This window comes from Beta vulgaris, chromosome 9 (assembly GCF_026745355.1).
Source record: "Beta vulgaris subsp. vulgaris cultivar EL10 chromosome 9, EL10.2, whole genome shotgun sequence".
Taxonomy (NCBI): domain Eukaryota; kingdom Viridiplantae; phylum Streptophyta; class Magnoliopsida; order Caryophyllales; family Amaranthaceae; genus Beta; species Beta vulgaris.
The window spans coordinates 23,995,306-24,008,326 of record NC_079210.1 but is presented as its reverse complement, the minus strand read 5'-3'; the positions used below and the strand labels follow the sequence as shown (position 1 = coordinate 24,008,326).

General features: G+C 38.1%; 1 non-coding gene and 1 pseudogene across 1 annotated transcript; one reads left to right on the top strand and one right to left on the bottom strand.

The window, feature by feature from the left end:
- Positions 1–780: 780 nt before the first annotated feature.
- Positions 781–6,586, bottom strand: LOC125493539 (uncharacterized; annotated as a pseudogene).
- On the top strand, positions 5,961–6,067 carry LOC125493951 (small nucleolar RNA R71). Its single transcript, XR_007270274.1, has one exon. It is a non-coding gene; the product is annotated as a small nucleolar RNA R71 (small nucleolar RNA).
- Positions 6,587–13,021: the final 6,435 nt, after the last annotated feature.

Below are 13,021 nucleotides of genomic sequence, written 5' to 3'. Positions count from 1 at the left end.
ACTCACTTAGCATTCATGTTTCTGAGGCACGGTACTAAGCACTCGATAGGAGACGCAATATGAGACATGTTCATATCAAAGACATTGGAACACTTGCCCTTTTAACACTTTTTTTTTTTTTTTTACAAACCCTTTCCCCTTTAATAATATAAAGCTTACAACCGAACTTGAGTAATAACTATGCTCCATTTAGCAAGGCATAGGTTAAGGCCATAAGCTTGTAATATGAGGTTAGCCAAAAATAGGATGATGAGGCACAAATGGGCTAAGCAAAAGGGAAAATTATTGTAAAAGAATAAGAAAGCCTAAATTCTGAAAGTTCTAATCATGGAATGAAAAAAAAAAAAAAATAAAAATAAAAATTTGCCTTTATCATGTCTCATACACTTTTATTCTTTTTTTGATATCGGGAAGCTAAAATGCAAGTCTCAATTTAAGCAATCAAGAAGGAGGATAAATAATTAGATAATTGAGTCTTACGAGGTTCGTGGCCCTCCTTTCGGGTTTCTTCGCATAAGGGAAAAAGCAATCCATCTTACCACAAACAATGTCAATGAGGGATTTATGCTATCTTTATGTACCATGCACTTTATTTTAGTGATCCAATACAAGTCAATTAGTGACAATCAAAATTTTTTTTTTTTTTTAGAAAAAATCTGCAGAAAATTGGGCAGCACTTCCCCTAAAATAGGCATAAATCAGATTTTTAAGCTCATTGGAAACCTGCACAAAATCCCAGCCATGCTTCATACATGGCAACACAAAGAAAACTAAATATAAAGCAAAACGAACAAACCCATTTCAGCAATTTGTTTACCCCTCCCCCCACACTTAAAGTTTAACATTGTCCTCAATGTTAAGAGCATAGATTAAAGGGCATATGTTAGGGGAATTAAAAATAGCCAAGAATAAAAACTTAAAGGAAATTAAAGGCATGGAAAGAGACAACCTGATGGCATAATTTTTGAAGCTTATTCCTTCAGCGAATTAGGCCACAAAACAGGTTTCACGGCAACTGAAATGGACAGCAACTACGGCTAGCAGAAAAGTGAATTTCTTCTTCTTATTGTTAATTCTGTCAAGGTCACTAGTTTATTTTATATCCTACAAGAAAACAAACAAATAAATAGACAAGAAAATAAAAATAAAAACAATAATAAAATCAAGTGAGAAAGAAAATAAAAATAAAGAAGAAAGAAAAGAGCTTGGGTTGCCTCCCAAGTAGCGCGTGTTTTAAGTCACGAGCCTGACTATTATGCTCTTAATTTTCAGTAGCTTCTTCTAAGGAGTAGGTTGCTCCCGTAGGCACCATCTCATCAACCAAATACGGTTTAAGTCGCTGGCCGTTCACCTTGAAAGTATCATAATTTCCTTGTATTTCAACTGCACCATATGGATAAACCTTCACAACAGTAAATGGACCAGACCATCTGGATCGTAACTTTCCTGGAAACAATTTCAAACGTGAGTTAAAGAGTAAAACTTTTTGTCCCACCTCAAAAGTCTTGTGGTTAATGTGCTTATCGTGCCAAAGTTTTGTTTTCTCTTTATAAGTTTTAGTACTCTCATAAGCATCTAATCTAAACTCTTCTAATTCACTCAATTGTAGCAATCTCTTTTCCCCAGCAGTCTTAAGGTTCATATTTAATTCTTTTATTGCCCAAAATGCCTTGTGTTCTATTTCTACTGGAAGATGGCAAGACTTTCCATAAACTAGCCTATAGGGAGACATGCCTAAAGGTGTTTTAAAGGCTGTCCTATAAGCCCATAATGAATCATCAATCTTGTTAACCCAATCCTTCCTAGAAATATTCACAGTTTTCTCTAGAATTTGCTTTAACTCTCTATTAGCAAGCTCTACTTGACCATTAGTTTGGGGATGATAAGCTAAAGCAACTTTATGTCTAACCCCATACTTTCTTAACAGAGAATCAAGTGGTCTATTACAGAAATGAGAACCTCCATCACTTAAGATTGCCCTAGGAACACCAAATCTAGAGAATATATTCTTTTTGAGAAATTTCATAACAACTTTTGAATCATCAGTGTGAGTAGCAATGGCTTCCACCCATTTGGAAACATAGTCAACTGCAACAAGAATATATTTATTATTTTGGGAAGAGGGGAAGGGACCCATAAAATCAATTCCCCAGACATCAAACAGCTCAACTTCAAGCATTATATTCATAGGCATCTCATTTCTTTTGGAAATATTACCTACTCGTTGACATCTATCACATTTGCTAACATAGTCTTTAGCATCTTTATACATTGTGGGCCAATAAAAACCAGATTGCCAGACTTTAGAAACAGTCTTATTAGTACTAAAATGACCACCACACTCTAAAGAATGACAATGAAACAAAATATTATGAAATTCTTCTTCAGGCACACATCTTCTAATTAGACTATCAGCACAAAATTTATAAAGCAAAGGTTCTTCCCAAAAATAATGTTTAGCATCCCATAAAAATATCTTTCTTTGTTGATAACTTAAGTTAGAGGGAATGATACCACTTACCAAATAGTTTACTAAATCGGCATACCAAGGGAGACTACCAATAGCAAATAATTGTTCATCGGGAAAAGTTTCATCAATAAGAGTTTCAGAATTACTATCAATAACCAACCTAGATAAGTGATCAGCAACTGGATTTTCAATACCTTTTTTATCTTTGATTTCTAGGTTAAAATCTTGTAATATAAGAATCCAACGAATTAACCTAGGCTTAGCATCCTTTTTACTCAACAAGTATTTCAAGGCAGAGTGATCAGTGTAAACAATTACTTTAGACCCTATAAGGTAAGATCTGAATTTATCCATGGCAAATACAACAACAAGCAATTCTTTTTCAGTAGTTGTGTAATTTAATTGGGCGTCATTAAGCATTTTGCTAGCATAATAAATTGCATGCAACTTTTTATCTTTTCTTTGTCCTAAAACAGCACCAACAGCGTAATTACTTGCATCACACATTAACTCAAAAGGTAAATTCCAATCAGGAGCTATTACAATAGGTGCTGAAGTCAATGCTTGTTTCAATTTTTCAAATGCATGCAAGCAATCAGAATTAAAATCAAAGGGAGCATCTTTATTCAACAAATCACATAAGGGTTTAGAAATCTTAGAAAAATCTTTAATAAAACGCCTATAAAAACCCGCATGACCTAGAAAACTTCTAATTCCCTTGACATTAATGGGAGGTGGGAGTTTTTCAATGACTTCTATTTTTGCTCGATCTACTTCAATGCCATTTAAAGAAATTTTATGCCCAAGCACTATACCCTCTTGCACCATAAAATGACATTTTTCCCAATTTAAAACTAAATTAGTCTCTTCACAACGTTGCAAAACAAGAGAAAGATTAACTAGACAATTATCAAAAGATGACCCAAAAACTGAAAAATCATCCATAAACACTTCCACAATCTTCTCTATATAATCAGAAAAAATAGACATTATACAACGCTGAAAAGTTGCAGGGGCATTGCATAAACCAAAAGGCATTCGACGAAAAGCAAATGTACCATAAGGACAGGTAAATGTAGTTTTCTCCTGATCTTCAGGAGCAACAGGAATTTGATTAAAACCAGAATAGCCATCAAGAAAACAATAATAATCATGACCAGCGACTCTCTCTAACATTTGATCCAAGAACGGCAAAGGAAAATGATCTTTACGAGTTGCACTATTAAGCTTCCTATAATCAATACAAACTCTCCAACCCGTAACTGTTCTTGTGGGAATTAATTCATTATTATCATTAGGCACAACAGTCATTCCACCTTTTTTAGGTACCACTTGTACAGGACTAATCCAAGGACTATCAGAAATGGGATAAATTATTCCTGCATCTAACCATTTTAAAACCTCTTTCCTAACTACTTCCTGCATGTTAGGGTTTAGTCTTCTTTGATTTTGTATTACAGGTTTATAATTTTCTTCCATTAGAATCTTATGCATACAAATAGATGGGCTTATCCCATTAAGATCAGAAATAGTCCAACCAATTGCTTTCTTTCTTTCCCTTAAGACACGTAAAAGTTTATCTAATTGATTATCAGATAATGAAGCATTTACAATCACAGGTAAGGTATCATTTTCACCAAGAAAAGCATATTTAAGATGTGATGGCAAAGGCTTTAATTCTAAAGTGGGTGCTTGCACACTAGAAGGAGGAGGAAGAGGGTTACCTTTTTCAAGTTTTTCAAAACCATTACCTCTTTTCTTCCACGATGGACATGCCTCTAAAGCTTTTGCCATTTCTAATACCTCAACATCATTATCTTGGAATTGACCTGCACTTGTTAGACAGACTTCAAGAATATCTTTAGAGATCAAATCAATATTTTCCCTATCTAATTCATCAAGCACATCAACTCTAAAAACATGATCAGTAAAAGAAGGGTATTTAGCAGATTGGAACAAATTAAATTGTACCTCTTCTTCACCAATTTTAAAAGTTAACTTACCATTTTTAACATCAATTACAGTACCAGCAGTAGCTAAAAATGGTCTCCCAAGAATTATGGGAATATCGACATCTTCATCCATATCAAGAATAATGAAATCCACAGGTATAATGAATTTATCAACTTTCATCAAAACATTTTCCACTACTCCTAAAGGATATTTAACAGATCTATCAGCAAGTTGTAAAGAAACAGTAGTGTGTTTTAAATCATTTAAGCCTAGCTTCTTGTAGATAGACAATGGCATCAGTGAGACACTTGCACCTAAATCACATAAAGCTTTAGAGAAATTAATATCACCAATAGTACAAGGTATAGAAAAACTGCCAGGATCTTTCAATTTAGGTGGAAGCTTTTTTTGAATCACTGCACTACATTCTTCACTTAAAGCAATAGTCTCATATTCTTCCAATTTCCTCTTTTTAGACATGATCTCCTTAAGAAATTTAGAATAAGAAGGAATTTGCATTAAGGCATCAGCAAAAGGAATATTAACTTGCAATTGCTTAAACATTTTCAGAAACTTTTCAAATTGATGGTCCACTTTATCTTGTTTAAGCCTTTGAGGAAAAGGAATTGGAGGTACATAAGGTTTAACAGGAATAGGAGTAGGATTAGAAACAACAGTCTCTTCTTCTACTTGCTTTTCAGGTTCAATTACATCATTATCAATTATTACCTGTTTAGCCTTAGTCTCAGTAGTTAAGTCATCAAGGTTTTTACCACTTCTTAAGGTTACAGCTTTGCATTGCTCTTTAGGGTTAACCTCAGTGTTACTAGGTAGACTTCCTTGATTTCTAGAATTAATAGCATTAGCTAATTGGCCTAACTGGACTTCCACATTTTTATTCGAATTAGCTAACTGATCAACTTTATTCTCCAATTTTACAATTCTTTCAGAAGTAGCATTAGCAAGTTTTTCAATAGCTAATTCCCATGATGGTTTGCTCTCTTGTTGTGGTTGTTGTTGTCTTGGGGGGAAACCAGGTGGATTTGATGGTCTCAAGTTATTAGCTTGGTTTCCTTGATCTCTATATGAAAAATTAGGATGGTTTCTCCAGCCAGGATTATAGGTATTAGAGTAAGGGTCATTTTGTGATCGGTTATAATTAGAAACAAATTGAGCTTGTTCAACATTAAAACAATCATTATTCGCATGCGCACCCCCACAATAATCACAAGAAATAACAGGACTAGAAACATGATTGACATGACTGACAGTACTCATTTTATTGAAAATCTTAGTTAAATTATCAACTTTAGCATTTAACATGTCAATACCATCCACATTATACATTCCTGTATTCTTTTTAGCAATAGATCTCTCAGTAGAATAACCATAATTATTAAAAGCAAGTTCTTCTAATAACTTATTAGCCTCCTCAGTCGTTTTACCCATTAAAGCACCACCTGCTGCAGCATCTATAGTACTTCTAATAGAATGATTTAAGCCATTATAAAAAGTTTGCACAAGTAACCAATCAGGTATTCCATGGTGAGGACATTGATGTTGCAAATCTTTAAACCTTTCCCATGTTTCATATAATGATTCTAGATCATTCTGAGTGAAATTAGTGATATCATTACGCAATTTAGCAGTTTTAGAATGTGGGTAAAATCTATTAGAAAAAGCTTGTGATAAAGAAGTCCAAGTAGTAAAAGGATTAGCAGATTTAGAAGTTAACCATTTTTTTGCTTTATCCTTTAGTGAAAATGGAAACAACCTAAGCCTAATAGCATCTTCACTTACCCCATTTATTTTAATGGTATCACATTTTTCAAGAAAATTAGTTAAATGTTCTAAAGGGCATTCATCAAATGATCCACCAAATTGATCTTGTTGAACAATATGAATTAATGCAGGCTTAAGTTCAAAATTATTAGCTTGGACAGTAGGTCTTACTATACTTGTAGAGGTGGAACTAGCATCAGGCATTCCATACTCACGCAACGTCTTTGCGGTTGGTTCTCCCATATTATCAGATTTTGAGAAAAGTAACTCCAAGTTAGGAACCAACAATTCTTCCTCCAACCTTTGTTGTCTCCTTAATGCACGACACGTTCTTTCTATTTCTGGATCAAAAGGAATTAAAGAACGATTAGTACGTGGCATAAACTAATAAGAATAACAAAAAAAAAAATGAACTAAACTGATGGTATTAAGCTGAAACAGAAAATAAAAAAAATGCAGAATTTTTTTTTTTCTGTTAATTGCTGCTGCGTGCAGTAGCAGTAGCAGAAATTTTTTTTTAAAAAAAAAAAAAAATATACAAAACAGAAAATAATCAAATGAAAAAAAATACGGTAAAAAAAAAAAAAAAAAAATTGCAGAAATAAAGATAATGTCTAAATTAATACGACAGTTTCTATGGTATGATATTGATTATTGCCTCCCCGGCAACGGCGCCAAAAACTTGGTCGGGCCTAAATCTACCGCAAGTGTACGGATCAAGTACTGTAAATATAGGGTGAGCAAAGTATCGTATCCACAAGGAGGTCTACTCAAGTACCAAATGAAGAAACTAAAATATTATTTAGACAACGGAAATAAATAGAAGAGTAGTACTAAAACTATAAATAATAAAATCACAAACTAATAAAAACGATAAACAAGTAAGAGACGTAGTTCTAGGTTTCGGGTTTCACCAATTACTCTCTATAATGATATTAAATTTATCGTAGGGTTGAATAAATATGACATAACAATGATCGAATTACCAATAGTATGTTATCTCCTCTCCCAAGGTAGAAAACGTATATTTAAATCAATATTATGTCTACTCTCGTGATCACAATAAATTGAAATAAACTCATTAAGAATAGGAATTCAATAAGATCACCCCAAGTGTATAACTATTCCTAAAATTATACTACTTGACGTTTAATAATCCCACGAACTAGTATTGAACGTTCACTCCCGCTAATAATACAATACCTTAAACATACAATTAATTGGCCAGATTAAGAGTACGAATTAAAACAAGATTATCAAATTGCAATCATATAAATCAAACCCAAACAATATAATTCAAATCATTGATAGAAAATAAAAGATTACATCCCTAACCTAGAACAAGGGAAATTAGCCAGACATGGAGATTAAGAAAACACAACCAATGATGATTAACATTGTTAATTGCATAAACTTAAATAGAGAAGAAAAAACTCTAATTTCGGAGTTGGACGATGCCCAATGTTGATGTCTGAGCTACTGCTTCTCCGTACTCGCGAGTTGCTGCTGTTCTCGTTCCTCTCTTTCGTCCGTCTGTGTGCTGCCTTCTCAAGCTCGTCCTCCGTAGGTGTCCAAGCTGCTGCCCTCTGTTCTCCTCTTTTATTTCGTGCCTCTAATGAGGGTTTTTTTCTTTTTTTAACCTCTTTTTTCTTGTGTGCCGCCGCTTTCCCTATTAGAATAGGTGTTGGGGCTTTATGAGATAATGGGTTTTTTCAACCCATTATTCTATTTCTTTTTTATTTTCTTATGGATGTTGCAGCACGTAAGTCTTTGCTTGAAGTCTCATGGGTTTTAGGAATTATTATACTTCATCTTGTATTATGGGCCATAGTTGTATTTTATTTCCTTGCACTAGCAAGAATAACCTGTAAATAGAATAAAGATAGACTTTTTAATTTTCTTTTCCAAATATTCCATAACACAAGCATATTAGAGTACTATTAATTAATATTGACCCATTAAGCTTAAATAGTAAAACTCCTAATAAGACCTTAAAATCTATATAAACACGTAATTTATACTCCAAAATAGAATTAGAATGATATAATAAAGTTCATAAAATATGAACTTATCACAACACCATATCCACCCGACGTGCACCGGAGACCCCTGCTGACCGGAAGGCTTTCGTCGCCAAGAAGAACAATTGGCGAAGCCACCCTTATAGCCGTTCAAACCAGGTAAACAATGTTACTGACGTTGTCGAAAATGCAGGTAACGACGCAAGGACGGAGTCGCCGACCTTCCCCGATCTAGACTCCTACGGATTTTCCGTCGATGTCGGAGGCGTTGTGAATGCTTTATCCAAAATCGAAGCACCAGTTCGTTGGCCAAAAAAGAGCGATCGACCGGAAGCGCAAAAAGATCAAACAAAGTGGTGTCAGACGGAGGAGTGCATTGCGCTGCGACGAGAGGTCGCATTCATGCTTAATAAGGGGCATCTTAAAGACCTCTTGAGCGATAAAGGTAAAGCATCCTTCGGTAGGAATACCGCGCAGTCCGACCCTGCTGCGTCGCCCACGCACGTAAAGGTAATCAACGTTATTTCTGGTGGGTCTAATGTATGTGGACTAACGTATTCCGCAGCCAAAAGGCTAGCAAGAGAGGGTACCCTCTCGTCCGCCGTTTTTAAATCTTGCAGGTCAGCTGAAGAACACAAGCTTGAAGCAATGGCAATAACCTTTGACGACGACGACGTCTACGACGTGGAGCATCACGATGGATTAGTCATATCCCTGACTGTCAGCAATTGCTTGTTGAAGCGAGTGTTAGTCGATGGGGGCAGCTCAGCCAACATCATATTCAAAAGCGCCCTCGAAGGTATGGGTTTGTGCGATAAAGATATTACTAAAAAATCTATTGTTTTGGTAGGGTTCAGTGGAGAGGCTCAACATACTGTCGGAGAGATCACACTGCCAATGCTAACCAAAGGCGTCAACCTGCCAACCAGATTCAACGTTGTGGACTGCTCGTCAGCGTATAACATCATTCTCGGCACTCCATGGATACACAAGATGAAGGCCGTCCCCTCAACTTATCATCAATCGCTGAAGTTTTCCACCAAGTGGGGCGTCCAAGAAATAAAGGGCGAGCAGAAATCTGCAAGAGAATGCTATAGTTCGTCGCTCAAACCCCCGAAAGCATCTATCTAGCAATTAAAGGACGGGTCAGCGCTCGACGCGCCCAGCGAGCAGGACGTGGATGAAGTGATGCTCGATCCATCCATCCCCGATCGTGTCGTTCAAATCGGAGCGACGTTGTCGCAAGAAATACGAGGTCAGTTAGTTGATTTTTTGAAAACTAACCAAGATTGTTTTGCTTGGTCCCATGAAGATATGACAGGAATCAGTCCTGACGTCATTACGCATAAGCTCAACGTCGACCACGCTCACAAGCCTGTAAAACAGAAAAGACGCAAATTCGCGCCTAAAAGGAATCAAGTCATTAATGATGAGGTTCAGAAGCTGATCGATACCGGAAAGATCCGCGAGGTAAAGTATCCAGATTGGTTAGCCAATGTCGTGGTGGTCAGCAAAAAGAACGGGAAGTGGAGAGTCTGCATCGACTTCACAGATTTAAACAAAGCATGTCCCAAGGATCCATTCCCTCTCCCTCATAGATGCAATGGTTGACGCGACGGCAGGTCACGAGCTTTTAACGTTCATGGACGCGTATTCCGGGTACAACCAAATATTGATGCATCCGGACGACCAGGAAAAGACCGCGTTTGTTACTGATAAAGGTATATATTGTTATAAGGTTATGCTTTTTGGTTTGAAAAATGCAGGTGCCACATATCAGCGACTGGTTAACCAAATGTTTAAAGATCAACTGGGTGACACCATGGAAGTGTACATAGACGATATGCTCGTCAAATCCAAGCGAGCAGACGATCACATCCAGCATCTGTCGGAGGCTTTTGACGTCCTACGAAGGTAAGGCATGAAATTAAATCCTACTAAGTGCACATTTGGCGTGTCTGTAGGAAAGTTCTTAGGGTACGTCGTTACGCAACGAGGAATTGAAGCCAGCCCGGATCAAATAAAGGCCATCATCAACATTCAATCTCCACGAAGCGTCAAGGAGGTGCAAAAGCTGACCGGTCGTGTAGCCGCGTTGAATCGTTTCATATACCGGTCGTCTGAAAAATGCCACCTATTTTATGACGTCCTAAGAAAGAATAAGGGGTTCGAGTGGCCGCAACAACACGAAGAAGCGCTGCAGAAACTTAAGAGCTACTTAGCGTCACCGCCATTGCTGTCGAAGCCAAATATCGGAGAGACGTTGCAGCTCTATCTCGCGGTAAGCAATGTGTACGTTAGCGTTGTCCTAACACGGGAAGCGGAAAGCCAGCAGCTACCAATCTACTATGTCAGTAAGTCTCTGCTAGACGCGGAGACCAGGTATTCTTCATTAGAGAAGCTCATTTTAGCCATAGTCGTAGCTGTTAAAAAGCTTAGGCACTATTTTGAAACCACTATTATTCGTTATGACTAATTATCCTATTAAGTCTGTCTTGCGACACCCAGAATTGACAGGACGCATGAGCAAGTGGGCAATAGCACTCAGCGCGTACGACATCCAGTTTCATCCAAGAACCGCTATCAAGTCATAGGCCTTGGCAGATTTTGTGGCAAACTTTAGCCCAGAGCTAGAAAAGCTTGCGGACGACGAAGTCGCAAAGATTAATAAAGTAAACGACGACTCTTGGATACTGTTTGTTGATGGATCTTCTAATTTTCGTGGTGCAGGTCTAGGCATTGTGCTAAAGTCGCCACAAGGGGCAAGATAGTACGACCATTTGCTGTGAATTTAGAGCGACGAATAACAAAGCCGAGTACGAGGCGCTCATAGCAGGAATGACGTTAGCAGAGGACATGGGAGCGAAAGCATTGAAAGTCTTCAGCGATTCATTGCTGATAGTCAGCCAAGTCAAGAGACTCTAAAATGGCCATGTATTTAGAAATAGCTCAGAGTAAAAGTAAAGTGTTTAATTCATTTGACATTTTGCAGATACCTAGGGATCAGAATACGCAAGCAGATGCATTGGCCAATCTCGGATCTTATTTATGGGACGTTTCGTTTACGTCCGTCCCTATGTTCATTTGACAAATCCTGCTATCGCTAGGAGCGGTGGGGACGCTGTCACGACGATGGTCGAACAGCTTCGAGACAACCATGAGGTCGTCAGTAACATCGATAATCTTGCATCTTAGAGCGACCCTAACGCTGAGGAGGTAAGTATCAGTTGGACAAAACCGCTTTATGATTTCCTTACTAACAATGTACTCCCAACAGATAAGGCGGAAGCACGCAGAATTCGGTTCAAGGCGTCGCGATACATACTCATTCAAGGAGTACTGTTCAAAAAGTCTGCCGCGGGCCCCTACCTGCGCTGTTTGGAAAAGGATCAGTGGGGGCAAGTCCTAAAGGACATGCATGAAGGCACTTGTGGAAATCACTCAGGAGGACGCAGCTTATCTAACAGAGTATTGCGAATGGGATATTATTGGCCAACAATGAGGAAAGACGCAATAAGGTATGTCGCCAAATGCGATAGTTGCAACGACATGCAGGTATGCCCATAAACCTTGTGAACTTTTGCATCCTACTCTAACACCTTGGCCTTTCATGAAATGGGGCATGGACATAGTTGGCAAATTACCTCCAGCCCCAGGTCAGAAGGTCTTTATGTTGGCACTAACTGACTACTTTTCTAAGTGGATTGAAGCAGGTTCTTTTCAACAGGTACGCAATAAGGAAGTGATTTCTTTTATATACACTAACTTATTTGCAGGTTTGGTGTTCCGTCCGAGATAGTATGCGACAATGGGTCGCAGTTCATTAGCAACGAGACAAGACGTGTCTGCGATGAATGGGGCATAACGTTGTTAACGTCAACACCAAGATACCCGCAAGCCGGACAGGCTGAGTCCAGTAACAAGACAATAATTGACTCTTTGAAGAAGCGACTCACAGCCAAGAAGGGTAAACGGGCGGAGGCGTTGCCTTCCATCTTATGGGCTAATCGCACGACACCGCGCACTGCGACTGGACAAACACCGTTCTCACTAGTCTATGGTTGTGAGGCTGTCCTGCCTTCAGAGGTGAGCGTCCCAACTGCGAGATGTAGCCTAGCGACGGAGCGACAGAACCACGATGAACTGATAAACGACCTAGATACCATTGAGGAGTTGCACGACGCAGCATTGGTACGCATAGCGGCCCAGCAACAAATAGTAGTGAGGAGCTTTAATAAAAACGTCCGAGCCAAATCCTTCGTCGAAGGTGACTGTGTCTTAAGGAAAGTATTCCAGAACACACAAGAGGCTAACGCTGGTAAGCTAGGACAGAAGTAGGAAGGACCATACCAAATTAGTAAAGTGATAGGCAATGGAGCCTACCAATTGGTCCGACGTGACGGAAGCTCTATGCCACGTAGCTGGAATGCCACACACCTCAAACGATACTACTTTAATGCTAAGTAATAAGCTTTGTTTTCCCAATCGTAAAATAAAAAATAAAAAATAAAAAAGATATAGATAGATGGTAATGCTATTATATCTGTGTCGCTAGTTGCTAGCGACCATAGTGTTCTCTCACTAGGTATTGTTGAATTGCAGGGAAGTTGTTCCCGTCCAACTTGTTAACGTTCCGACGATTTTTCACAAGACATCAGGCAGATTTGCATTTTGCTACCATGTAAAGTCTTTTGGTCCACTATTGCCTCAACCGACGTTATGACAGGGGCACAGTCATTTTAAAGCTATAACTGCTGACGACATTTCGTCTATCTCTCTAGCAAACACACGTAAG